The 20,945-nt window shown below is 39.6% G+C and overlaps 1 protein-coding gene across 6 annotated transcripts in view; it reads right to left on the reverse strand.

Annotated features, from left to right (window-relative positions):
• Pde11 (Phosphodiesterase 11) overlaps positions 1–20,724 on the reverse strand; it is a 47,018-nt gene extending 26,294 nt beyond the window's left edge. The window contains exons 1-2 of one of the 6 annotated variants that reach the window (XM_065476573.1): positions 20,552–20,724; positions 67–150 (exon numbers count right to left, since the gene is read on the reverse strand). The gene's annotated coding sequence lies outside the window, so the exon portion shown is untranslated. Of the gene's footprint in view, positions 1–66; positions 151–9,047; positions 9,483–13,407; positions 13,554–20,551 lie in introns of those variants that run through there. The other 5 variants (XM_065476574.1, XM_065476571.1, XM_065476575.1 and 2 more) reach the window with 5 other exon arrangements.
• Positions 20,725–20,945: the final 221 nt, after the last annotated feature.

The raw sequence follows: 20,945 nt of genomic DNA on the forward strand, positions 1-20,945 counted from the left end.
CATTCCGACGTGCAGCACATTCACATACTCATAGAATTGGGCGCACTTGTTAAAGGACAGACCTACCTTTTTGTTTTCGTCTCAGACTCCACAGCACCGGAGGGGCTGGATTATTTGGAGGGGATGCCAGTTTGAACCCGAGACCGAAACCTGCAACACAAAAACACGTTCTTGAAATGCTACTCCAGTGAAAGAGACACACGAAAATAATGTCACGTAATGAGAAGGAGAATATAGCTCGTGGCACACATTTTTCTTGTGCAAATGCGAATGTGGGCCTATTTATTATTCGGCGAATAATGAGCTGCGCTCCGAGTTATCTCCGTCTCCTCTCGTATACAGAGAGGTCTAATAAAAGCGTTTCCTTCGAACAAAACTATTGCTCACATTTTGGGGCTGAATATTATTTTCAATTGAAAAAGTTGATACCCTCCGTTTTTAGCAAAATCCTGTCTACATTCACAACAGAGAACGTGCGTTTCCCACTAAAAGCAAACAGAAGTATGTGCTATGAAAAGAAGGGACGAAACATCATATTACATCCGCAGTCCCGGGGCCATGAAAATGGATTCGTCGACATTACTGGTGGATTTCTTCTTTCTCTCATTTTTAGCAAAATGCAGCCCATTGATGCGTTGAGTGAGACGTTTTGGTCGTCTTTTGCTGCCTTGAGAGATGAGTGCAAGGGGTAAAGAAGGGCTGTTATCCCTCAAAGGGGATGCGTTGCTAGGCGAAATGCGTGGCTTCAAGCAGTAGGATGTTTCCAGAAATGGCCAGAAATCATCTTTTGTGACACTTTGTAAGTTATGAAGAGAATCGAATCGATATACTACTCAGGCTTGAGGGCTATATGAAAGTGAACCAAGATTTCAATGCTTTATTTTTTTCTATTCGAATTAAATAAATCTACCTAATATTTAAATCTATTAATTATACAGTTTTTATCGTTTTTATATGCCATCCATTTTGCGACTGCTGAAGTTAATGATATGATTGCTGGGTTAAATGAAATGAGTTCACTGTAAGTTCAATTGAGTAAAAGGTTAAGTGCATGCACATATAAAAATTAGGCAATTTGGCCCGTAGCCTTTGAAAGTAAGATCACGGTTAAATATATTCACTGGGCTATACTTTCTTAGAGATAATTAAAATTAAAAAAAGTGGAACACCCCTTTTTAGGGTTCGTTTCTTTTTAAGAATATTTTTTGTATATTAATGTTACAAAATAAGTCAAATGATAAAGACCGAGAGAAAGTCTATGTGAACTGGTTACAGTTTTAAATGGCAATTGATTTCTTGTCTGGCATCAATTATTATGATTTATGATTATTTGGCTAAAATAAACTTTAAACAGAAGTTTAAAGCAATTATATCTCATAGCCATTTTTAAACTGCAGCATAATTTACGACGTTGGTCCCGCGTGATTTACTAATATTAAATTTATCTAATTAATATTTGGAACGATTTGATGATATTATTTATGGAAGAAAGTTTTACCCCAATTGGACAAAATTCCAGATAAACTTCTTTAAAAACGAATAAATATAAATTTAATTTAATGAACAGATTGACATTCTAAAATACTGTATCTCCTAAGAGTAAAACTGGACACCGCTTATCTCTTGTTCGATGAAGTGGCCTGTAAAATGTGATGTCATTCAATGTTGAGGCTGGTAAAGATTAACGATACATAGTTGAATTGGTTTGATTGTAGGTCTCTTTACAATTATTTGGTGTAAATTAAACAAACGATCAAGGGAAAATCCAACAATTGAAGCAGCAGCTGACGTATGCCAATTCTTGACGTCCTGAGCATTAATGACTTCACAATCTCCAAACGATTTTGGCAGATATTAACGGTTCAAAAACAATTCCCAACTTTGGTTCGTCTGCTGAGTTTAAAAACAATTTGTTTAATAAAATTATTTTTTAAAGATATGGAGAATTATAAGCCATGTAATCTGATGACATTTTGTCATGGCCAGAGGAAGGAGATTTGAATTGATTGATTTTTCTACGGATGACATTATACGGATAAATTATACAATTATTTTGTTTTGATAGTATTTATGGTATTTATGAGTAATTTTAAAACTGAAAATCCTGAATCATTAAATTTTTTGTGAAAACAACATAAATAGGTTTTCAAAGATTTCTAAGAATGTTTTCGCGCTTCCTCTGGTGAGTTTGTTGCTGCAAGTTCAGCGGACTGGATATACGCAGAGAGGTGTTGGGATGCACGTAGAGTATGCATCGTCTTAGGTGCGTGCGTTGTCATAGTTACACGCAGACAGTAAACATGTAATGCGTCACACGGCCGCCAAGATGAATGAGTAGCGGAGCGAGCGTTCAGCGAGGGTGGAGTGCTGGAGGCCAGCCCAGCAATCATTTAATCAGTTTAAGCGCTTCTTTGCCATGCATGCAGCACACTCTCGAGTGTACGGCGCGGCGGACGGCCCTTCTTACGTGTGTACGTATTTTGCGCGCCGCTCTCCAGCGGCGTCGGCAAGGGGCTGAACCTATTTTAATGACGCCTAAGTAATGAAGTTTTTATTGCGATTTAAGGCCTCCCATCACATTAATAACCATCGACCAGCGGCCCGCAAGGCCGTTTTAATTTGATTAAATTGCATTCTGGCCGGCGTAGATGGTTCTGCGTATACACACACAAGGCGTTTGTTGGTTTTTGCCCCCGCCAAAGCGAAAGTGGGCCACAAAAAGCAGAAACAAAGATATTTTTGGACTAATTGACACGGTGTTTGGTGGCGGTGCTGCTTTTTTATACAATTTTACGGCTGCACTGAACTCGTTTTTGTTCGATTTGGATTATCAGGTTGGTAAGGGGTCGCCACTATTTTTAGCATCTTTTTATTTCTTAACTCCTGAGTAAAAAGCGCTGACTGGAGCTTTCAAAACTCCAACAAGTGGCTGCTTGAAAAGAAAGACTGCTATGGAAATTGACCTGACAATCTGATCTCCGATTGTGATTTGATAAATACGAAAGTTACGCGCTCTTTTTATGTCAGACATTAAAAGTCACTCCCGAATTATCTTAACTCAAGTAGATTGTAAGCAGACACAATTTTGACGTATTTTAATGTACTGCTAAGTAACCACCAGACGATTGAACGAGAGGTAATGAGTGCAACGAGCGCCTGATGGATAGGCAATCCCGCACTGCAAATGTACAATGATGCCGACAGTGAGGGATTAGGGTTACGATTTTTTTTTTAAATAAAAACAGTTGTCTGTTAAAAATTTATAAGTGATAAGTAGTTTTATCTGATCGCTTAAAAACGTATTTAAGTTAACAGAGTGAGTTTTTCAGCCAGGAAAAAATCCGAAGGACAGCTTATTCATTTTTATTTGAATAATCCTCATTGTGCTTCAATTAAGGATGAATGAGCTGTGAGAATTTACGTCAGTAATTTGCGTGTGATAAAATGTTTTATTTTATTTAGCATAATAAATAATAAATTATTGAGTTTTTATTTGAAAATGCTTGATATTGAACTAACCTATTTGCTTCAATTTAACTTTATATAAATGGAGAAGTTAAGAAAACATTAGATGGGCAAATTTTTTAGCCATATTGGTATGAATTGCAATTTTAATTTTACTCTAACAGTTTAGAAGCTTGGAGTTAAGAATTTTATATAGAGGCATAGTGATCAGTGTGATCACCATTTAAATTCTGTACCAGATTTCAAACATTTGCTTGCACAACTCAAGAAAACAATAGACCCATTGATAATTCAGCTTAATCTTTTATTTCTTGAAAGAGAATTGTAAGCTGCAATCGGCAACACAATTGATATAAAACGTGAAGGACGAACACTGCGCAGCATACAAGTAAAATGCATTCATCTTAGCTTATCTCGGCGAGTTGGCTCCACGTGACAGATTTAGCGGGTTCGGGGGACGTGAATTTTTGCCAGACTTGGCAGCGGCCGCTAGGTCAAACGGAAATGTTTGGAACCAGACGCGATAAAACCGTCTTCAGGAATTTTTGAACTTTTGATAGGCTCCTCTGCCAGCGTGCAATTTCCGAAACAGCACAATTTTATCATCATTGGATGTCGTAATAAAGACGAGATGTTACATATTTTCTGAGAGTAAAAACGTCTCTGCCCGTTTACTGACTGTAGGAATAAGAACAATGGCATTAGCCACGCAGTGAATATATATATCATTTTAAATCAAGCGAGTACCCTACGTGGCAGCATAAAAGTACACACATTGTTCCTGAAGCTATGAAATCATGAAATGAAATGCTTTATGATGCCTGCAAACAGCGCTACGGGCAACGCGATATGGAATCGAAACGGTGAAACGTTGCTGAATTTGAAAATTGGCTCGGAGAATCACTTTGCGTCTCTACGTGAGAAGAATCACGTCAAAAGGTGGAACAAACACGCAGCAAAACGACGCTCTGAATAATTTTGCGTCCTTAAACCAGAGGACCGAAAGCTGGTTTTGACGTACAAAGCAAGGTACAACGGACTCTGGGGGCTACACGTCCTCAACTAAAATGGTATAATATTTAGACCAAAAAAATAGGTTTAGCATATTCCAATTAATAAACTCAAAAAAATATACTTTCCAGTAATTTGCAGTGCTAAAAAGGCTGTATATTAAAATATTGATATCTTTCAATCTGAAAAATTTTTATAATAAGAAAGTGGTCGTGATTTTACAAACTTTCTACAACTTGCAAAACCAATATCGACATTTTTGCTTCAAAAGTTATTAATCGGCTGTATCCCTTCACGTTGGACAGGAGAGGTTATATCGACAAAAAATGAGATTACTGTCAGAGGAGTTTAAAAGAGGCTAGAACGGCTGAAAGGCACTTATATAAACCATATTCAGATTTAAATATTTAAAGGACTTTTTATGTAACTCTATCAATAAAAATGCTAGGTTTTGGCTCTTTGGCCTAAATAAATTTATAGGTGTAAAGATTACATTAAAATAGAAGCAAGTATTTTGGTAGGATAAATTCACATTTTATGATAGTATAACCTTGGAGATTGCTTCAATATTGGTGACACCGCATATTAAATATTAAACTCCTGTTTCCAACCAACAGAATCATGATTAAAACGATGAAAATAGAACTCATTTTGTAAAGTAATAATTTTAATTGAAATGTAATTTATAATAAATTGGTTAAACGTAAAAAGGACAAAAAAATTGAAAAAATATTACAAAAATTAATAACAGTTAACAGCGTAACAGCTGCAAACAACGATTTTATTAAAACATATGGTTTTACTACCCTGAATCATTACAGCAATAGTAATAGTAGGTGGAATTATAACATCATGCATACAAATTAAATTAGTAAACGTTAAATTTTGTAAAAACAAATAAAATTGAGTTGTTACAAGCCAACAATCAAAAACATTTAGCATTGTTGGCTAAGGCAAGTGATTTATTGTTTGTGAGATTTAGCAACAGTTCATCTCTTATTCAATGGGCAGTAGTGAAATCAGGACAGTTAAATTTCAGAATTTGCTAAATTTATCGAAAAATCAAACGGTTAATTCTCAATGATTTTGATTCCTCGTGTAGCGATTTATCAAACGGTGTGCAAATTATGAGGTAAATTTTCTTTCTGGTGAAATAGATCATGATTTTATTTGTGGATTCATAGTGATCGCTGTTTGCTTTGCCAGCAAACCTTGGAGCCGATTTTGCGCAAAATTCTTGGTACATTTTCGAGGGTACATATCTCCAGAAAGAGTAAAAATGAATTTTCACGATTTGTATATTCAGCCCTTGTTAACCAAAATCTCAAAATTACAACTACATAGTGCGAAGTTAAAACAACAAAAAGTGGTATCTCAACTCCGTATTATATTTTTGCAACTTTTGGCAATGAAAGTGTCGGGCGTCATTAGCTCTTTATTGCTTAAATTTCGTCTGCGATAAGATAAAGAAGAGGAGCACGCGGCAGCATTAACAAAATGATTTTGTAGGCGCGAGAGCGGCGTGAAGAGATCAAGTCGTAGATATCAACACTTGATTATTATTATTATTATTTTCTTGCAAGGCGAGCAGATTGTTTTTCCTTTTCATTATTCAAATGCTGACTAATCAGTGATTGCGATCATGACGCACGTTTGGAATCAAGATTACGTCCAGTTAGCGATCTCCCTCAGGAGATGAAATTAACTGGTGTAGGTTGACTATCTTATCTGTAATGGTGTGTGCCACATTAATATCTTGCCTCTGCCTGAGTAGTCATGCCTCCTGATTTTTTTTTTTGCAATTATTATAAGGCGTGGCCCTTGTGACCTTCACGAACAGGAATCGTAAAATGAAGTGGCCAGGCGTTTTATCAATAGAAAAACTGGAAACCAACATTGTGGAGCCAAGAGTGTCTCTGGATAAATTATCAGTGATAAGTCACAGCCGCAGAAAAGAGGAAGTCTGGTAGCAGGGCAATCAATTTTCTTCCTGGATCTAACCAAGCTTCCCGCATCAGGTTTTAGTTCGGAGCTTTATATAGCCCCGGTTGATTTGCGCTCGAGTGAATGTGGATTTCTTTGTTCTGAGTGAAATTTCAGACAGAGAAAATTGGTTTCCAACTTACGTGATTCGAAAAATGGTTTCCTGTTACGTAATTTGTAATGTATTGTCGCAGATTATTTGCTAATAAGTGGGGACGCCACAGTTCGAGAGAGAAGCGTGAAATAAACCGGTCTCGTTTATAAATCGTCAGCAATGCGTTCGGTGTCTGGCTCTCGCGATCGAAATACCAATGGCCCGCCGAGAGTTTGTCAGCAGCGAGTCAAATTGTAATGGCAAGGTGTACATTCCGTTGACACTTACACGCAGTGCCTGCTGCAGAGCTGCGTGCTCAGCGACGCCATTTATCATCGACCTATTTGGCTGACGTGCAGATTTGTCGAATTTGATAAATGTATCATTTTATAAGATCCAGTTGAGCAGAGACTAACCCGAGGTAAACTTATATTCGCTCGTCTGGGTGTGTATCTCTAAAGGCCATCGGACAGCAGATTACGAAAAAATTCGCATCTTGCAGGCAAAACAAAAAGCCGGGCGTGTTAGAACCAAATCACAGATGTTGGGAACTGACCTCACTGCCCGCGGACTCACGCACAATTCGACCTCAAATTTTGCATTCGCAACTTCATCAGTTAGACAAACTTGGCTCCAATTCTAGATCACGGACGATTTTCTGCCAAAAGCGAGCGATCACGCCGATTTAAATGCCGAATAAATCACTCCCGAGTGAGCAATTTGCTTTACACAAGGGTGCTTGGAGCTAAACCATCGCTCTGTGTGAGTGTGGCGTCGCCGGGAAGCCCAGACCGCAGAATTGTGTTGCACCCGCGGCGAAATCGTAGTCGCTTTTAAATGCAAACTAACGATGCCATACTGGGCGAGCAGGGCATTCTTGTTTAATCATTTTATCCCTGAAATCTTTATTACGCATTCACGACAATGGCTGGCTGAAAATAAGCAAATATACTTCTGGGACTGACGTCTCTTGGAAATGATAATATTTATAAATACGTATGAAAACTGGACAGTTTTGTCTCTAAAATTTCTTATTAAGTTGACTAATCCAGTTAGTCGGCGTTATAACTAAGTGCTCATCCAGTAAGATGTTAGTTTCCACGATATTATTAGACTCACTTGGTTATTTTCATTCCTTAGAGGAAGGTAGCAACCGATACGTTTCCATTTCGTTACAATTAAGCAAGTTTTACTGACCAAAACAATAGTTATCTAAGAGTAAAAGTCGATCTCAACCGAGATCAATGATACGACTTCTTTTAGTTCAAAGTTTTTGCAGCTTTTCTGCTAGTGGTGGGGCCAGCTGTTGAACATTTTTTTTTTAAATTTTGCAATCTATTTCATGATAAATAACATATATGACACATATCCAGGATATCTTTTTATAGTCCTATAAAGGATGTCGTATATTGTCGATCATGCTTTATTTAATTAAATCAGTCTGTTGAAAAACGGCTACTTGTAAACCTCTCAAATTAAATTATCATTAAGTTGAGTGGCAGAACTTAATTGCGTGGATTTGGTCGGTACTATGAGAAAAGCAATTGTTGGTTGGGCACTGGAGAACGTAATAATTGTTTTCAGTTTCAATTAAATGCAGCCTCCATACAGCATAGCGATATTGCATTCCAGCTCATGAATTAGGACTGCAACCAGCAGCCGAAACTTGTCGAGCAGGAATTTTCTGCACGGAAAAATAAACAGCTTGCTATTCATCGAAATAGCTGGATTTAATTTCAACTGGAAGCATAACAGCTCGAGAAAATTCAGAGATGGAAAAGTATTATTAAAATTCAGTTCTTGATGAATAGTAGGAAGTAAATAATATTTAGCATATTCAATTCAATTCTGTTTATCTCTCCATAACAGGTCAAAACATTAACAAACATGATATTATCGCAAAAAATCATATTAATGGAGAAATTAGGCATTTGTAGTATTAGTGAGCAACCCGCTGAAACTAATGACTCAATATTTATTTCCACGAAAATAATCAGTGCAATAACGTATGGCTATTGACTATATTATTATAAAATATACCGGTAAGTTTGAGGCTCCATAACCAATTCCTGCTTGTTAAATTGTTCCGTTCTTTTTTTAAAAGGATCACTTTTAGAAACCGTAAAGATGCAATTAATAAAGAATATCATCACGTTCCACTTCCAGCAATTTGTTCCAATTTATTTTCACGACTTAAATGAGAAAAGAAGCCTAAAATCCACTTAATGTTGAGTTTGTAAGGTGCTAGAAAATAGTGTTTGTCGTTCCAGGCATCAATCAAAACTTTACGCTTTCAGTGACTCCGCAAGAGTCGCGCTCGGCTCTTTCGCCCCAATTAAAAACCGCTTATCAAATTGAGGAAAACGCACGCGTTTGTGCTGGCGGTAGCACCACGGGGTCGCGGTCGCGCAGGTTGGCTGAGCGCGCGGTCGGGCAGAAAGCCCGGCGAGAGAGCAATAAATTAGGATTAAACGGGAGCATGCATGGGACTCACATTGTTTTCGGCGCTGCGCGGAGACGTCACAATTAGTATCACCAGGCAGCAGTGGCGCACTTATTAAAGGTCAACGAGAGCAGAGGATGACGGAGCAGCAGCGGTGCAACAACTCCTGGCTCGCATCTCTCGGTCGTCCGACGGCGTGCCTATGACTCAAAAGGTCACGGTGGTGGACACCGCGGTGGCAGGTCAGCGACGAGCTGCGAAATGGCCGAGTGTGTGTGGCTGCCACGTCCGAGTCCGCCCGCCGCACTCGCACTCACGGTGCATCGAAAAAGCGGGCAAAAGTTTCAACGCGCGGATGGCTCGGCGGCGTGTTGCTCCGGCTCCATATATAGACACGTGACTGCGTGACTGCCGTGTGTTGTGTGTTTGGGTCCTGCCTGGCGCCGCCGCTGCTCTTTATCACACCGGAGGAAACCGAGAGGGGTTTTCGAGCGCGCGAGAGAGTGAGCTCGCAAAGGAGGTGGCCCCTGCTCTCTCTCTCTCTCTCTCTCTCTCTCTCTCTCTCTCTCTCTCTCTCTCTCTCTCTCTCTCTCTCTCTCTCTCTCTCTCCGTCCGTCGTCCGTCTGCACGCTGCCGACGAGGGGGATTTCCCTTTTTGCATTAATTATCCTGATTAATTAGGTTTGCGACTCCGCAGGTTAGCGAGTGGCGAAACCAACTGCTCTTTTATTTTGGGCGGAGCTTTTGTATGCGTCGCTCGCTCAATTTTGGGCTTTTAATTTCCGACGTCAGCGTGATGCTGATTTCATGGTTTGTGTTTTGAGGCTCGAGCCACAACCTTTACACACACACACACGAGCCTCGCACACACACACACGCGCTGCTTCGCCTCACCATCGCCGCTCGACGGCTTCGTAGTGTCGGGCACTTACACCAGAGCCGGCCCAAACGCCACATCCGAGCCGCACGTTGTGCCATCTGTGTATTGCAAACCTAATCCGAACCTCGGTTTGCAAGCACCAATGGAACCCTCTTGGTGCCAAGTAAATTCATACATTTTCAAAAATTAAATAATAACATTCTTTTCAGACAAATTGTTGAGTTACTGGAAGTTTTAAAATTAATCGTTAAGGCGCTTTGTAACCCATTAATTTTTAAAATCTAATTTCTGATTACGAAAAATAAACGATTAAAAAAATATTAGAGGGCAAAAAAAATTAAAGTCATATAGGAGAAACGTTTAACTCATACCTTAGATGGAGGTTAAAATTAAAATTCAATCTGCTATAGGATTTTCTATTCTGTTTTGTTTGAACTGAACCCAATGTACCATGGAATCAATAGACTTGTAATTGAATGGAGGTAGACGTTAAAAAATAAAGATTTTTTCAAGTTCAATCTTTTAATCAATTCAATGACAAGGTGAGAATGCATAATAACGTCAGCAGTGAGCATATTGGCCACTTGCAGTGGAAGCTTATGCAACCAGTGCAACACACATGCAAAAGAAATAGCCTAATTTTTTACGTAAAAATTTCAAATCAAATTTGTGAAACGCAGGGAAAATCCATTAAAAAGTAATTTTCTTAATACAATTTTAATTGCAGAACATATCGTTTTATTACCTCCTCTAAATTGAACAAATTAACAATAATGCATTAATATTTATGTGCAATAAAATATTTTCGCCCAATATACGCTACCGAAATAACAAGAAAATAATGTTATCTGTGGCAATCTGCTTCACAAAACCCCTCTCTATTGACGTTATCTTTTATTGTTCGCTCATTCAGCCAATTCGCACATACTCGGGGGACATTTCCAGGCTGATGCATTTTTTCGCACCAAAGTAATAGCCTATTTATCTCACCATTATTTCCACCTTTTCAATGCAATTCTCACTGCCTTATCTCACCAAGTGCCCTCATATTATTGCTGTCACACCGTCAATAACAATCAGTTGCGACTGTGAAATAAAAGGCAGAATTGCCATTATCAATTGCAATAGCGGTGACAAGCTCCTGGAGCAAATAAAAATATGAGCGCGCGCACTAGAAAGAGATTGGGTTACAATCGCACCTGCACACAAACGCAAAGAGGCAAGGGAGCCGCCGCCGCCGCCTTCGCTCTTGTGCTTTTTCACTCCTTTATCAGCCGTCATATGCGAACTCCTGTGTGTGCGGGCAACAAATTCAAATTACGCCTGCAGTCAGTCAACGTTATCAATCATGAGGGCTTACGTCGGCACTGGCACAAAGCCGTGGCTTTAGAAGGGACGGTTTGTCACCACCGCAGGTAATGCAATCACCAATGAAACGTCTCTTAGGATTTTTCTGCCACGCTCTGTGAGCCGTTAAATCGTAAGAAATAAATGTCTCAATGAGCATGTCAAGAAAGATAAAGAATAGTTGGCAACATTTTTTAACAAAATAAAACAGTAACCTACTTGTAACAGCAAGTAACACAAGTTTACTTAAGTATTTTTTATTCGCACCCAAATAATTTTTGAAATTATTACCTTGAAAAAATATACAATTACATGAATATGATGTGTCCCTTTTGTTACACTTTTATTGTAATGTAATTTTAAGAAAGCAATGATTTTTAAAAATTAAACAAATTTATATTTAAACATTTTTTGAAATTTTCTCAGGGGCAAGAATTGGTCTTAGAATAGATACTTTCCAAAAGGTATGAGAATCAATTTAACACTTATCATTCTATCATAAATGAAGTAGCTACAACTTACTAGGTGCAATGGTGTATTGATTTTAAAACGGGTTTTTAATCATTGAATGTCTCAGTTACATTTTAATGATTTCATTATTTTGTGCGTACTTTTTATAACTAAACTCCCCTTTAGCACAAAAAATTATTCTAGGTTTTTAGTGCTTGCCATAGTGAGTTTTCCAAAAGAGCCGCGGAATTCACTTCGCCCACGTGCTTGCTGTGCTGATACCACAAAACGCACAATTTATGGTTTCGCGAGCGAGCGTTGTTTTGACCACAAGTGAGGCGCGTGTAATTGCGATTTCTGGACACAGCACACGTAAACACAAATAATAGCCCGAGAATTTTAGTACGCACACGATGTTTGGCATAGGCGCACTTTAAAATAAAGTCACTGCACCGACGCGTTGTTTTGCGACCGAGAAAGGGAAACTTCGTTGTTCACTTTTCAGAGTCAATGTCGTGTTGTGCGAGCACGGCTCTTTATGGCACACCCCAATTACGCATTCAGCGGGCGAAACGCTTAAAACGCTCGTTTATATTCTTTCGATGGGATCGCGAGCAATGCGGACAGTGCGAATTTAATTTGACGCAGTCGTCGGTTAGAGAATTCCACTTGATGAGCTTCCTTTGATGGCTACACACATACTAGGTGGCACCAAAATAAAATGCATGCGCGTTTAATTTTGTGAATGTTTGACTTAACATCTCAGAAAACCTGTGTAGTGCATGAAACTGCGTCATTCGCTTGTAGTTAGAATTTGTGCTCAAAGTACAAATTGGATCAATTTAGAAATTATTGAAGTTTTTTAGAAAAGAATTAAGTTTTATTATGGGGCTCAAATATAATTAAGTTTGCTTAAAAATTGGATATAAGTGTCTATAAGTAACACGGTTACTCCCAAAATTAAATTGTAAACAAGAAATTTCTTCCATTTAATCTGGTCTCTGAAGTTTCGTTGATTTGTTTTGGAAGAGGAGATTTTTGGGATAAAGTTTCCTTGATGATCAGGTAAAAAATTTTTATTTTCGATGAATGAAATTCATGCAAAAAGTTATCACCAAACTTGTAAATTAAATTAAGAAAAATAATTCGGCTTAATTTCACAGACGTTATAATTAAGTGCAAATGAAAGCAGATTTGTCCTCATCACCGAAATGTCGTTGATTTTTAATTCATTCTGACGAGTTTCTATCAGAACCATTGCATTAATCACTTCTTAGAATAGAGATGAATATAAATCAACTGACGCACAATGAGGACAAGTCTGCATTCATTTGCATTTCGTCAAAACTACATATCCCTGAAATTGCTACCTCTCTCATTCTGTTATCATTAAAATGTAAAAAGCGATGAAATATTTTGTAATGGTTGTAGTATCAAAGCAAATGGTATAAACTTTGTAATAATAATTATCAGTCACATGGTGACCCTTGGCGGCAAGTGTTAGATTCAACCACATAGCTTCGTTTCTTGAACAACCGTTCGAAATCTGTTTAAGAAATCTTATCCTAGACAAAGTGTTTAGGAAACAGGTGTTAAAACTATTCGGACTGTTGAAAAGCAAACAGTGCACTATCCCGATAGGCAAATATTTTGACAACTCATTTCTGAGTTAAAAACTACGTGGTGGCAGTCTGTCAATGACAAGTAGTGACAGCAAAAATAAGAATTATTTACCGCCTTGCAGCAAAGATACGCGCCTCCTTATCCATCTTGATGACTAATCCGAGCGTTATCGTCGAAAGGAAAGGAGCTCCAATGAATTTCCTCTGCTGCACTGCCCTCCAAATGAGCAAATGTTGCGAATTGGAGCGAACGCCGAGCCTCTGCGCAAGTTTGCTTTATGTAACTCACCACGGCGAATAATTTGATAAAGTGTTTTAATAACAACACGGCTGCAGCGGCGCACTGGATGAGGGCAAGCCATAAAAATAATAAAAACGTCACGCGAAGCTGATCTTAATATAAAAGCGCCAGACTGAAAGCAAAACAAAACGAAATCGGCTCCTCTCTTTCACGCGCGAGAGAGCTCACTCGCTTTTATTTCGCAATCTTGTCAGCGATTAATTTCCATCGCCAATCACGCGTCCTCTCAGCGTCTCCAGGGCGCACACTGCTGCTGCTGCTGCTGCCCCGCTAGACATTAATTTCGCTGCTCTCTCTTCTCTCATCACGGCGGTGCACATAAACCAGGCGTGGGATGACGCAAAACTTGGTTTGTTTCCATGGAGATGGAAAAGAATTGCTGAAGCACGTGCTGCACGGCGTATATTTTCATCTCGCTTGGGCAAAGCATGCGGCGCGCGTATTGAACACATAATCTGCGCGCTCAACCACCAAGAATCTCATTATTTCGCACTCGGTTTAGTAGTCGCACGAGTGTCAAACAGCCTACGCTTCGAGCCGAGCCGCCCAGCAGCAGCGTGACACATTTCACGGAAAAAAATGGGTTGCATTTGCATGCTGCCAGATAAAGTTTGAGCGGTGGCGGCGGCGGCGTCGGAAAATGCGATATATTACACTGCGGTGTCGCTTGGAAAAGCGGCCCACGTTGCACGACGTGTGCGGATATTTGTGTGTGCATCCACATCGGAAAAGTTTGCCGCGAGCAAATCGATGTTCTTTCTTTCGCTCCACTGTCAAGAGGCTGTGCCCCTCGTGGCCTTAGGGGTCGTGTGCGCAACACACAAAAAATGCGAATTTGCTGCTTTTGTAGCATCAAACCTGCCTTTTTTCATTGAACTTCTTCGCGCTGCGACGTGTTTCTTGCTCGGCGTAAAGCTGGGTCATCAAACTTTCAGCTTCTGAACTTTGCCTGCTTCAGCTGATAAAATGTTCTGGCTGCGGCGGAATGAAATAAACACTACTGTTTCAAATAGAGACTTTCACGAGTGCATTCTAGAGTAAAGCTGAGAATCGCAGTGCATTCATGCCACCTTGTAGTTCAGTTATGCTCTATAGCAACACAGTCATCATTCAGTTGTGTGCAAAACGAATGCTTGCACCAATTAAAAATTATGCTTTTAACATATACAGATGACAACGACAATTAACTGGCCAATAAATTAATTACTAACTTTTGACCTTGAAAAATATGAAATTGTATAAATACCAAACAAAAATTTTAATTTTATCGTAATAAAATTTTTGAAGTATTTCATAAAAAAACATTTCGAAATCATTTAATTAAAAAAAACATACATTTTATTTATCCCGTGCCAAGTGAAAACTAACGATGCCATACTGGGCGAGCAGGGCATTCTTGTTTTATCATTTTATCCCTGAAATCTTTATTACGCATTCATGACAATGGCTGGCTAAAAATTAGCAAATATACTTCTGGGACTGACGTCTCTTGGAAATTATAATATTTATAAATACGTATGAAAACTGATGAGTTTTGCCTCTAAAATTTCTTATGAAATTGACTAATTCAGTTAGTCAAAACAACATTCATATTATTTATCCCGTGATATATACATTGACATTTTATTAATTAGATCGATAAATACGATTTTCTGGGTACTTACTAGCCCGAATTTTAATGAATGGAAATTTTGAATTTATACCACCAACCAGGCACTGTTAATGCGATCAACTCGAAACGATAATTTACTCCTTAAAATGTTTGAAAATAAATATAAGAATTTCATTTACCTTTTGCGTTGCAGTTGATTTAGCATAGTTCTAGAGTAACGTGTATTTGACGAACATATAATATTCCTGGTAACACAAAAATGATTCCAGTCGAGTCATTTCAAAGCTGAAAGGTGCTGAAGCTGGTTTATCAAAAGGCAAGGCGGATCTGCACTCTGAACGCATTTCTTCTGTCTTCATCCGACCAGAGGATAGAATATCGCTTTCCGAGCGTTTTAGCTTTGCCAAAGTAAAGAAAGCGAAGGAAGTGGGGCTCGTATTTTCAAGTCGTGAATCACTCGATAAATCTGCCGCTACCCTTTACTCCTTCAGCCGGCCAGTCACGAAGAGCAAGCCGGAAAGAAATAGGAGCTGCGTTTGGTCTGACTGAACTTGCAAAAAGCGGCAAGTAAAGTATCTTTCGAAGCATTCCTGAACTGACAAGCAATTGGGAGAGTGAAGAAAATTGCTCTAAATCCCGTTATTTTTTCTGGTTTAGCAGAATTGTAAATGTTTACAACTGAAATCAAACCAAAATTTCCTGTAATTTTTGCGTTTCATTCAATCGAAAAGAGATACTGAAAAACCTCTTCTCTTGGTTATTGGAACACACTTCTATACTGCGGGAGTAAATATAAATTCCTCTCTTCCATAAAGCGGCATATATGTTTACGTGTCGGTCGTCCAGTATAAATCGCTACCAGGATATCTATGGATACGCCGCAATATTATAAATAGCAGCTTGCGCCTTCTTTTTTTATTTGACTGAAGCAGGAATTTTCGACATTTTGCCCTCACCAACGCACACCTCATTTGGAAAAGAGCATTTTTACGGCGAGAAATTCAATTACTGCCGGATGCAGAAAGTAGGGTGGAAACTGTTAGCCGTGTCATACAGGGAGCTGACGTCAGTAAAAGGCGCCACAACAAAGGCCAGGCGCCTCAAGAAGCACCACTTTAATCGAGGACACCGTCGGCTGCATGTGTGCTGCCTCATTCCCCCCTTTTTTCCTCGCTGGGTGAAGGGTGTTTCTGTCAATCTGCAACTGAAAATAGAGATACACACACACAACGGGTGTCTGAGTAAATCGTGGATGGATATCTCTCTCTCTCTCTCTCTCTCTCTCTCTCTGGCGTTGCCGCTGGGAAATGCGCACTTGCTTGCAGCTCCTCGGGTTGATACCAGAGAGCGGCTACTTTTGGCCTTGCACTTTTCCGCCGACGACTCCACGGGATGCAATTATTACGAGATCAAACTTGGAAGGACGGACTTCGTTGCTTATGCAACTCTTAAAATGCTGTGCTGGGGGAAAATGACACTTCATGTTTCATTCAAGCCGGTGCTTCATGACCTCACTGCTCAGACATTTCAGACTCGGATGCTGAATTCCCCGAGATGATAAATATTTAAAAAAAATTGGTTCTAGGAATGAAATGAAAGTTATAGACAATATTTATTGTAGTTGAAAAAATAGTTCACTTTGAATGAAATTATAAAATAACTGTCAGAAGAAATTAAATGCAGCTTCCTTGGTGTGTAGCGAGCTGTAGAAATAAGGAAAAATAAACGGCTCACTTCTCACCGAGGAAGCTGCATTTAATTTCTTCAGACAAATATGACAACGTCGCGTGCTTCTGCCTCCATTGGCATCTATCAAGGATTTTAAATTTAAATTTCATTTTAATCTAAATAAGCAGAACAGTAACAATTGATAAAAAAGAAAAACTATAAGACTCTTCCTCTGTTATCCATAAATGGATTAAAATTGCATGGAGCTGCCAGCAATTAATTTTTTTAGGTTAAAATGAGTTAAATTCTTTATGTGCGACTGAACGTTGTTTTCGACCGCTACACAAGCTTGGAAAATATTTTTAGAACGGGACGTATATATAAAGAGAGCTCAAGAAAAATTCAAAGGGATGCCTTGAAACCAACTGCTTCCGTTCCAGCGTAAATAAAGCTTAAGCATCTGGAGCTGAAGGAAACGTAATTTATCATATGCATGCACCATGATTCTAGGAGCTATATTTTATGACATTTCGACGAAAATTGTATACAAATGAACAGGAATGCATACCTATCAATACGCTATATTTAATTTTGCGCGCTCTACAAAAATTGATATCAAATACTGGTTTGTTTATCAAAGGTGTTTTTAATGGAGCAAACATACGATATTCTGGGTTATTTGTATTTAGAAATTGGGTTTTTAAATTGGACACAGATCTCGTTTCGAGTGCGTGTGTTCTCGGTTGCGGGTTCTATTGTTAGCCCACATAGCGATTGTTTGTATATGCGGGCTATAAGTTAAATTTCGTGTTTGCACACTGTGGAGAGGTGAAACTTAAACCACCGCAGTGTCGTCCCCGAAGCCGCCTTGAAATAATGGATTCAAGGGTCCATATAAAATGCTCTTGAGCGACTAAAAATACTTTTAATGGAGACCAGCTCTCGACAAATACACTCACTCAGCCGTTTTTGCTATTGCGATTTTTTTCTTTTGTCTAAACTAATAAGCTAGTCCACAAAGAATTCTGCTTGAGTCTGCATGCCTCGCTTAACATCAACAAACACAAATTTTCGACGAGTTTAAAAAAGCACGAATATAACTTCTAAGCATGTGTTCAAAGCCGCGTTGGAATTCTCGTACAACGCGACCGACCCTGGCCGCCGCCACCGCGTATCATCGGCGCGATACTCATTTCTGCGACAGCCTGAAAGTGAAATCGGCCGTCAGGTGTCTGGTTGATAATGACCCGGTGCGAATGACCTATAAAATTGGCGAACATCTCTGATGGCGTGCGCGCACGCATCGTTTAACAGAGCTAGAGAGAAAAAAGCGAGCCACCGCCGTCCTGCTTTTACTGCGGAAAGCCAGCACGAGTCGTTTCGCCAAACACGCTAGAACGCACATTTGAAATGAGCAACAGCAGTAGTAGCAGTTGAGGACGCTGCTTTTATTGTTGCTCTTTTGGGCACCTCCAGGCTGGAAAAAATGTTGCCGTTTTGCCACAAGTGCCAAGGGGAAGGGCACTACTGATGGTGTGCTTGTGTGCGTTGCGTAAATTATTGTGAACGCGCTTACATATAAATTGTGTGGGTCGAACGTGATAAGATAAACAAAAACCACCATGCTACACTCTCTCAGGCGTTCACTTATTGTTTATAGCGAATTAACTAACACAACAAAACGAGGGGAATGCCAACATTTATGTCATCGGATGACGTGTGCTATCGTGCTCAACCGGTTTAGGCCATTTGTTATCAGCGAAATTGCTTTCTTTTGCAGGAGTCGAGTTTGCTACAGTAGTCCCGCTCTTTTTACAGGTAAGGCAAAATGAGTCATTTAAAAAAATCAGCATGATGGACGTCAAGATTAAAATTATTTCACAGTCTCTTAAATGTGATAAAAGACAACTTAACCTTACCACTCAGGTCTCTAGTTGAGTCAAATTTAAATATCTATTTTGAGAGATCGTAAGTGACTTTATTCTTACCTTAATTTAAATACATAGGAGTGTCTTATTTAGTAATATCATAAGTTTGCAAGTGTGATGCATAGACATCTTAAATTATTCAACGAAATGCTGCTTTAAATCATAATATAGTAGTCAAATTACCTAACATTTTAAAACTATTAGCGTTATCAAAACAGTTAAATGTTTATACAAAAATTCTAAAAATATAATTTTACGATTCGCGCTGTATTAATTTTTCCTGACTCAAAGACCATATCACTCACCACGAAGCTCATGACTGTTAACGTGGACGCAATTTCAGTCTGTGTGTGCCTGATTTACATCCAACGGCCTGACAGGTGCCGCGCTCTGACTTTTTGTGAAAGCCGAATCACATTCATCCTCAAGCAATTTTCTTGACGCATATTTTGAAAAAGAATATCACTGAGAGCACCGTCTTGTCAAACGACACGACGATTTATTTGAAAATTTGATGACGACAAGCGATTTATTAGATAAATAAATGATGACAAGCCTGAGGACAGATGTGACATTTGAAATATTCGCAAAGCTCACCATGAAATAGACAGATTTAGTCCCTCTCGCAATCGACATCTTTAGATCTTTTTACTTGCTAACTAAGGTTATGGTCTTGCAGTGCACCCGCCAATACAAAATCTATAAGCACTAAAAGGCAAAAGAAAAATCGACAGTTTATATTGCAGTTCAGCAATTAAACAAATTTTCGCTGAGAAGCAATCGATGAATGCTTGAGTATTCATTCCAGAGCTGCTTGCACTAGGGCAAACTGAAAGTTATTTGGTTGCTCTTGAGGTTAATCAAGCGCAAAGTCTGAGAAGTCATGCATGCGAAACGTTTATAAGGTATTCGTGTAGCGGCACTAGCAGCTCTGGCAAAAAAGTAATATAAATCATTCTGCGTAGGCGAAGATACAAGTCCTCGTTGAGACTCTGTGTGTCTCATTTAAAATCAGTCGTTCGTGGAAATATGATGTGGCTTCCTTGATTCACTGTTAACACGAATAATTAGCGATATTTTCCAAGCGTGTAGAGATGAGAGTGAAATTTTGCATCCGGCAATGTTTGCAAAGCAGGAGGCAAAAGTGCTCATTCATTACAGCACATAAGAGAACGAAAATGGAATCTTGTTGCTGAAAGTGCTGCGAGGAAATCAATGCATATAAGTCAAACAGACGTCATCATTTTTGCAGTAAATTGGCATCGCTCTCGACACACGAGCAGAACTAGTTTGCTGATTGCGATTACTCGCCTATTGTTCGCGAGAGGAGGAAGGAAAATTGCCTGAGCGACAGGCAGGTGTGCACCCTTCCTCTCCGATTAGCGCTGACGCAACTGAGGGGCAAACCAAACGAAATCAAATTAATCAGCGGCTTTCTCGACCTGCATAACAAAATCAACTCTGCAGCACACCACACAGGATTTTACTTCATCGAGAGGCATGGAAATCGATTGACTGCACTCATTGTTAGTTGCTGCGAGTGAAGACAAAAATTAAATTAAATTATTTGTGATGAAAACTAAACATTTTTGAAGAGGAAACAGGCTTTTTTGCGTCAGGGGACAAAAAAACTGCAAGCCGGTTCTTTCTCGCGTGGCATACGTGAGTGTATATGCTTTGCAATTGTGCCGTTATATGCGGCGGCGGCTGACGCGAAAAACCGAACAAAAACCAAACTCGGACGTACCTTGGGCGAAATCCAATAACTCGTCGCGAGAGTGTCGGTGAATGAGCGAGTGCGGCAGCTGATTCAATTCCCGTGTTCAGCGCATTTGAAATGCAGAGCGGCGACGCACGAGAGGCGCGACGGCGGCGGTGAAACTGAGTGAGCGAGCGAGCAGAGCAAGCCGCTTTGCTCGCCTCCTCGACAGCCGGCGGAGAACAAGAAAGGTCTGTCCCGGCGCCCGGTGGAGGCGCATCTGGTGCTCAATCAGCGCGCCGCCGACAACCGGCGGCCCACCGCTCGCCAAATTGTAAGATCCTCCGGCAGCAAACGTATTTTTTAGCTCGCTTTTTCCTCCGCTGAATTAGAGACAGCCTACCGCAAAACAGTTCCTCCGCGAAAGCAAGTGTGCTGTGCG

This window comes from Cloeon dipterum, chromosome 1 (assembly GCF_949628265.1).
Source record: "Cloeon dipterum chromosome 1, ieCloDipt1.1, whole genome shotgun sequence".
NCBI classification, from domain to species: Eukaryota; Metazoa; Arthropoda; class Insecta; order Ephemeroptera; family Baetidae; genus Cloeon; species Cloeon dipterum.